Raw genomic sequence first — 8,073 nt, 5'->3', positions numbered from 1 at the left:
TGGATAGCATATTTCGTAATTTAGCGATATTTCTCAGATGAAAGAAGGCAGTTTTTGTGACATGGGATGTATGAGGTAAAACTAACTTTGTATCCCTCTAATTGTAAATTGAGTTGCGAGATCTGCTGTGTGCAAGATTTAGGCCCAATAAGTAATAATTCTGTTTTGTCAGAGTTTAAGAGAAGAAAATTGTTGGTCATCCAGTCTTTGATGTCTTTGATACGCTCAGTTAGTTTAGAAAGTTCAGACGTCTCGTCAGGTTTAGTTGAAATATATAATTGAGTATCATCTGCATAGCAGTGAAAGCTGATCCCATGTCTTCTAATAATGTCTCCCAGAGGTAGCATGTAAATTGTAAACAGTAAAGGGCCTAAAACTGATCCTTGAGGCACCCCATACTTTACTGGGCAGATTTGTGAAGGCTGTCCATTAAGATTCACAAACTGGTAGCTGTCAGTTAAGTATGACTTAAACCATTGTAGAGCCTGTCCCTGGACACCTGTAGACTTTAAGCAATTTATGAGGATATTGTGGTCAATGGTATCAAATGCCGCACTAAGATCGAGTAAAACTAATAGCGAGACGCACCCTCGGTCAGCAGCTAAGAGTAAATCATTGGTAATTTTCACTAAGGCAGTTTCTGTACTGTGGTGAGCCCTGAAACCTGACTGAAACACTTCAAAAATATTGTTCGTCTGCAGAAAAGAGCATAATTGAGTGGAAACAACTTTTTCTAGTATTTTAGACATAAATGGAAGATTTGAAATAGGCCTATAGTTAGCTAAGTTGTTGGTGTCTAGTTGCGGTTTCTTAATAATAGGCTTAATAACAGCTAGCTTGTAAGAGTTTGGAACATGGCCTATAGATAAAGAAGAGTTGATAATGTTAAGAAGAGGTTCTCCTATAGCAGGTAGCAGCTCTTTCAGTAATTTTGTTGGAATTGAGTCCAGCATACACGTAGCTGGTTTAGAGCTATTTATAATTTTTACTAACTCTTCATGTTCTATGATTTTGAAGCAGTGTAGGTTATTATTATGATTTAATGAAATATTTACAGGATTTGGAGTATAAGCCGGTGCAGAAAGTTTGGCATCTCCTATTTTCTGTCTAAAGCCTTCTATTTTATTACTGAAAAAATTCATGAAGTCATCACTACTAATTTGCGGTGTAGTAGTTTGTTCCAAGGATGACCGATTATTTGCTAATTTAGAAATGGTGTTAAAAAAAAATCTAGGATTGTTATGATTATTTTCTATCAGTTTGCGCAGGTGCTCGGTCCTGGCAGATTTTAGAGCCCTCCTATAGCTGGACATACTGTCTTTGTACGCAATTCTAAAGACCTCTAAATTAGTTTTTTTCCATTTACGTTCCAGGGCGTAAATGGATAATAATTTACGTTATATATGTGTGTGTGTGTTGTGTGTGTGTGTGTGTGTGTGTGTGTGTGTATGTGTATATATATATATATATATATATATATATATACATATACAGTTTGTATCTATAGTCTGGTTTTAACAAAATACATAACATAATTCACAAAACCACACACCCAAACTGCAAAATACCTCATATATCCTGCAAAACGAAGCACAACAACCAAAACTACACACAGCATTATCAAAATCAAACTTTTGAATGAAATCGCACACACTTAATTCATCATACCAGAATTTTTGCACACTTTTGCATAATGGAAAGCACCCCTAACTTTAGAATGCTTTGCCATAATACTAAAACATGTATCAGAATGTTTACATGCACATTATATATATATATATATATATATATATATATATATATATATATATATATATATATATATATATATATAAATGTTGGTCTTCTTTGGTCGTAAAGTCCTCTACCTGCTCTACCTCTACCTCTCAATCTTCTTATTCTTAACCTCCCACTTACTCTTTCTCTCTCTGTGATGTCTTCCGTTGTTGTTGTAATAAAATAGGTTCTCACCTGTAGTCTTTTCATAGTGCTTACATCCTGATTGAAGTGTTAACAATTAACTATTGAGGTGTTTGGCCAGGTGGCACATGTAATAAGTGAATTAGCTCATGTTGTGTCATTTTGAATGGCAGTGTTTTGAAATGGCAAACATATGACTTTATGCCAGATTGTTGTGTCTTATGCAGAGAGTTTTTAGTGCATTTAAAAATGTAAAAATTTTGAAATGCAAAATGTGTGTAAAGCAAGAAATGTAAGAAAAGGTTTTGCTGTTTGTGTGTGTCAGTTTACATTATTGTGCTGTGCATGACATTTTAGCGTGTTAGCATTTGGCAAAAATTAAAAAATATATATAAATAAATATAATAAATAAAATAATAAAAAAAAAATGTTGCAACAGAATGTGTGTGTATCTAAAACTAGTTCTGTGCATGTGAACAATCTAATACATATTTTAGTATTATGGCAAAGCATTCTAAAGTTGGGGGTGATCTTCATTATGCACTATATCTCAGCAATGTGTAGTTGGTTAGGCAAAAATCTGGTAATATAAATGAAGTGTGTGCCATTTCATGCAAAAGTTTGATTTTCATAATGCTGTGTGTAGTTTGGTTGCAGACAGTGCTTCATGTTGCAAGATATATAAGGTATTTAGCTGTTTTGGTCTGTGGTTTTGTGAATTGTGTGAAGTTCTTTGATAAAACCTGACTAGTTTAATTTTTTTTTTTTTTAAATGTGTGTTAGCAATTGGAAAAAAAACTGTAATGTTCAAAAATCATGAATTTTAACCCGGAAAGTTCCTTTAAAACATTGTAATTTCCTTAAAAACTAAAGGCTTGGTTTATCTTCAGGTGCTTTCACTGTTTAAGGTAAAAAAAGGGGGGAAAGAAGAGGGAAAAAGTTGGTGTATAGTGTAAGTGAAAAAAAAGAATAGTGGAAAAAACTAAGGAAAAGGAGAAAGAGAAGAGTGTGGGAAAAATCAATAAGACTCCCACTCCAAATCCGTCTGCAAAAGAAGCAATCAACCACCTCTCTTTTTCTTATATTCTCTCTCTCTCTCTCTCTCTCTCTCTCTCTCTCTCTCTCTCTCTCTCTCTCTCTCTCTCTCTCTCTCTGTAGGGCGGATAAACAGAAAGACCTATTGGTACCTCTCTACCATCAGAGCACATCCAGACACACAGACTGTCCCAGACACACACACACAAAGTGCAGAAGTGAAGTGGGCACCCCAGACTGTTATATTCAGCCCATTGAAAGCTGCCTGGAGTATTACACAACCAAAAGCAGGGATCACGGAGAAAGGAAACAAAAAAAAAAAGACTGCTAAAGAAAGAAAGAAAAACGAACAAAGAAAGAAAGAAAGAAAGAAAGAGGAGTTTTAAGTAAATAATATTAATTGTGCCTTTGCTTCATGTTTTTATGTGCAAAAATGAGTACAGTAATTGTGTTTGTGTGTATGTGTGTGCATACAAATATACATGTGATGAGTCTGATCGGTAAGAATGAATGGTATTGCTGATTGTTTAGGGAGGCCCAGAGCGGTAGCCAATAATAATCCTGCATTTGAATGAACAGCTTTTTTCCCTCCCTGGAATTTTTGTGTCTCTTCCACCATCCCTATTCACACCCTTTACTGTACATAATAGAAACAACAGAATAACATCGAAAGAAGAAGAAAAGGGAGGAGAAAGGCACTCTAAAGTGGCTTAGGTCTATCTATGCTATTTGTCAATTGAAACTGAGGCAAGCTGAATGCCTTTGTGTGTGTGTGTGTGTGTGTGTGTGTGTGTGTGTGTGTGTGTGTGTGTGTGTGTGTGTGTGTGTGTGTGTGTGTGTGTGTGTGTGTGTGTGTGCACGCACGCATGCTTGTACAAGACTGCGTGAAGCATTTCTGTGTAGCCACATGGCAGATGGGGGCATGAATGTGAGTGTGTTTGTTTCTCCCTGCGTGTGTTTTTCTGCATGTGTAACAGATGGTTAGTTGTGGTATGCGTGTTGCACTTGATGTACTCAATAGCAAGCTGGACAGTGTCCAGTGGATTTTGAATACAGTACACAATACTGTCTGACTGATGAAAGACACACCTGCTTCACCTCATATACTGAACATTAAAATACTGGAAGTGTTTTGAAAATGAGTCTGAATGTACTGTGCACAACTCAATACATTTGTTTTTATTAGCAGTGGTGTAAAGACTGCATATAATTATCGTTTGCCAACTGGTCAATGAAATCATATTTAGAGAGAAAAACAGCTGGTAAAACACAAGCACCGTTTCCTTGTTTTTGTCTTTTCGTGTTTTTATGTGTGCACTTATTTCCTGTACTTTCTCTTAATGAAGAGACCAAAACTTTCAATTTAAAACTCATTAAAACTTTGCAAAAAAATCCCTAGAAAATCAGGTGCCCTATGACTTTTGCAAAGTAGATTATCTAAACTGTATCAGACTGAATATGCTACTGTATATACCTCATATATATTTATAATAATTCCTTACATTTATGTGGCACTTTTTCTGGAAACTCAAATCACTTTACACATTTTTTGGGGGAATTTTCTCATCCATCACCAGTGTGCTGCTGGATGACACAACGGCAACCATATTGCACCACCACAAACCAGCTGATTGGTGGAGAGGAGACAGAGTGATGAAGTAACATGAGGATGGTTAGAAGGACAGAGGCCATGGGATTTTTAATATATCATCTATAACATCAGTGGTCACTGAGCAGTATAGATTCACCATCCAGATACTGGGGCATCAGGACCCACACAGACCACAGGTTGAGCACCCCCTGCTGGCCTCACTGACAGCACTTCTGGCAGCAACCTAGCCTTCCCATGCGGTCTCCCATCAATGTACTTACCAGGCACATCCCTGCTTAGCTTCAGTGGACAACCATGTGAGAGTTGCAGAGAGCTAGCTGCCAGCAATTATTATATGTATCAATTGGCAATTATGTGACAAAGCTATGTACAGAGTAAAGGTCTAACATTTAGGCCCACAGCTCACTGACCCCTCAACAACAGATACAACTTTTATTTTTGTTGTTTTCTGTTGAATCTCATTTAACACCAACACATATTAAATCCTGTACTGAACTTCAAAGTGATAAAATTTCATGTTATTAACAATAATTAATTCTACTAGATTATCTCTGTGAAGCTGCTTTGACAATGGAAGTCGGTGGAAAACCAACATGTTCAAAACAACTTTTGTGTTTTGCTAAATAAAGTAAATCACATGTGTTAATATTTTTTTTATTAATTATTTCTTTTACAGTTTTTCTCGATTGCTAAAACACTTTCTGAAAACAAAGAAACCTCTATTTTCTTAATCCATTAAACACAAAATATATAGTTCTCAGAGAGAAGTACATTTTTAGATTTGATGTTCAAGGCCATACAATTTGTTCATTGTACAGTATACAGCCTAAAATGCACTGCACTACAGTTTACAATACTAAAAGGGACAAAAGCATAGAAACTTGATCGATTTGCTGTTTCTTGTCTATAAGCTGTGTCCGGCCAGAGCCCAGTGACAATGTCACAAGCAATATTGTACTTCTGAGGCAACGGGAGAAGAAACCTTGTGTGCCATACCCAGCTCTAACATGATTCCTCACCTATATCACCACATGCTAAATCCATGACTTGCAGCAGATTTAGGCCTAATCCCAATTCTATTTTAGTACCCCTACCCCTTTCCCTTGGCCTTTACAACCGAGGGTTAAAGGTAAGGGCTTTAAAATTTAACCCTAAGAATTAGGACAGCACTACACCACCTGCACACGTCTTCCTGTGATATAGCCTTGTGATCTCATGCTTCATGTGAGATCAGATGATCGCGACTGCTGTAGTGATTCCAGTTGTGTTATTTTTTGGTATTTATCTTCAGAAAATCACTAAAGGCATATATTATGTTATCATAATGATCTAATGTGGCAATAAGATTGTAACTGTACAGTGTATTTACACAGTGGCCATATTCATCAATGGTAACACACCAAAAACAACATTAACATTATAGCAGACACTGTAAAAAGCTCTTTCTTGGTTTCGAGTGTGGTCCTGAAAAATCTTTGTTCGAAGGGCTATTCACCCCTTCATCTTAGCCCTATGTCTTCAAGCTAAAGAGAACTGGGACACCCCTACCCCTTGGCTTGCATGCGCGAAACAAGGGGTAGGGGTAAGGAGATGGGGCTAAGGGCTAGGATTGGGCCTTACTCTGGTGTAGGTTTGTCAATCATACACATTCCATTTCCAAGAGGAGAAAAACTCCTCAAGTGGATTCAGAATAGGAAAATATCGAGGGGCATACAAGTTCATAAACTACCCATTGCACTCGTCCTCTCACATTGTTTCTTCTATCCATGCTTCTTACCTTCAGTAACCTGTTTACTGGTTTATAGTGCTTGTGTCACTTCATTTAAAAAATGTGACATAAATGTTGAGTGGTTGTGTGTAAGCAATGACATATTTTCTCTATTTGTATTTGATTCTTGCTACTTGTGTTTTCCAGTATGGATGGCATGCATTAGAGTGCAGAATGTGTTTTGGAAAATGTGTTTAGAATTTTGCTGTAAATTCTAGTCTAAGTAAGATCTGCACATTGTATTTTACCTTGTGAGATGATTAAGTGTTTTGACAGCAGACTACACAATTAGCTAAATGAGGTCAGGCAACTGAGAACTTAGTTTAGCCAATGGGTTTTAATGTTTTAACAGTTGAGAAAAACTGTAATGCAATAGGAATCATGCACTAACAATAAATAATGACTGGCCTGCTTTATAAAAGCAAACAGTAAAGTATTTATACTAATTATATAGTGCTAATTCATGATGATTTAAAATGAGTGGTTTGTTAAGTAAGTGCATAGAGTTTGAGCTGATGACAAGCTAATTTAATTAAATGTGATGTGACAAATCAAAATTAGCTTAAAATAGTGAAGATGCTGAATGCATTAATCAAGCCAGTCAAATCTGGTATGTACTGAAAGAAGTATATAGTCCACATGCAGTTCACTCACAGTTAGTGGTGCCACTGACTGTGCTCATTTTTATGCAAGCAGCTTATTATATACTATGCTTGCAGAGTTTGTTTTACAGTGTGTTGCTGTATAAATTTGCAAAATATTTTGTTGTAGTGTTAGTTGTATAGTGAACCCACATGTGTGAGTAACTTAAAATTTTGTATTTCAATTAGCAGCAGAGGTTTCTTTGTTTCTTTTTGTGTCTCAGCACTTTTCAAATAAATGAAGTCATTTGCAAGAAATAATAATAAACTTAACCAACATCAAATAAACATGAATGTAAATGTCATTAAGTTATCCACCTATTACGTACTTAAAGAGTCTGGAAATGTTTATTATTTGTGTTTATAAAATAAAATTAAAATTTCGAATGGAAGCAAAGTGGCGCAGTGTGTAGCACAATCACCTCACTGCAAGAAAGTCACTGGTTCCAGCGCTGGCTGGGTCTCATGGACCCACCATGTTCTTGTGGATTTCCTCTGGGTGCTCCAGTTTCCCCCACAGTCCAGAGACATGTTATATAGATGAATTGAATAAGCTAAATTGTTCGTAGTGTATGTGTATGTATGAATGTGTATGGATAATAATAATTAATTCCTTACATTTAAAATAGCAGGAGAATCTCCTAATCCACCACCAGTGTGCAGCATCCACCTCGATGACGCGATGGCAGCGATTTTGCGCCAGACCTCACACCACACACCAGTTGATTGGTGGAGAGGAGACAGAGTGATGAATCCAATTATGATATGGTCATGATAAACAAAGGGCAGTAAGCAAATTTGGCCACATTGCCGAGGTAAAACCCATACTCTTTTTTGAAGGACATCCTGGGATTTTTAACAACCACAGAGAGAAAGAGAGAGTCAGGACCTTGTTTTAATGTCTCATCTGAAAGACGGCACTCACTGAGCAGTATAGGGTCCGGTTTCCTCTAGGTGCTCCAGCTTTCCCCACAAGCCATTGACATGTGCTATAGGTGAATTGAATAAACTAAATTGGCCGTAGTGTATGAGTTTGATGTGAACGATTTTGTAGGGATGTTTCCCAGTACTGGGTTGCAGCTGGAAGGGTATCCGCT

Source organism: Danio rerio, chromosome 1 (genome assembly GCF_052040795.2).
Source record: "Danio rerio strain M-AB ecotype USA chromosome 1, GRCz13ab, whole genome shotgun sequence".
NCBI classification, from domain to species: domain Eukaryota; kingdom Metazoa; phylum Chordata; class Actinopteri; order Cypriniformes; family Danionidae; genus Danio; species Danio rerio.
Note: the sequence above shows the minus strand (reverse complement) of the source record.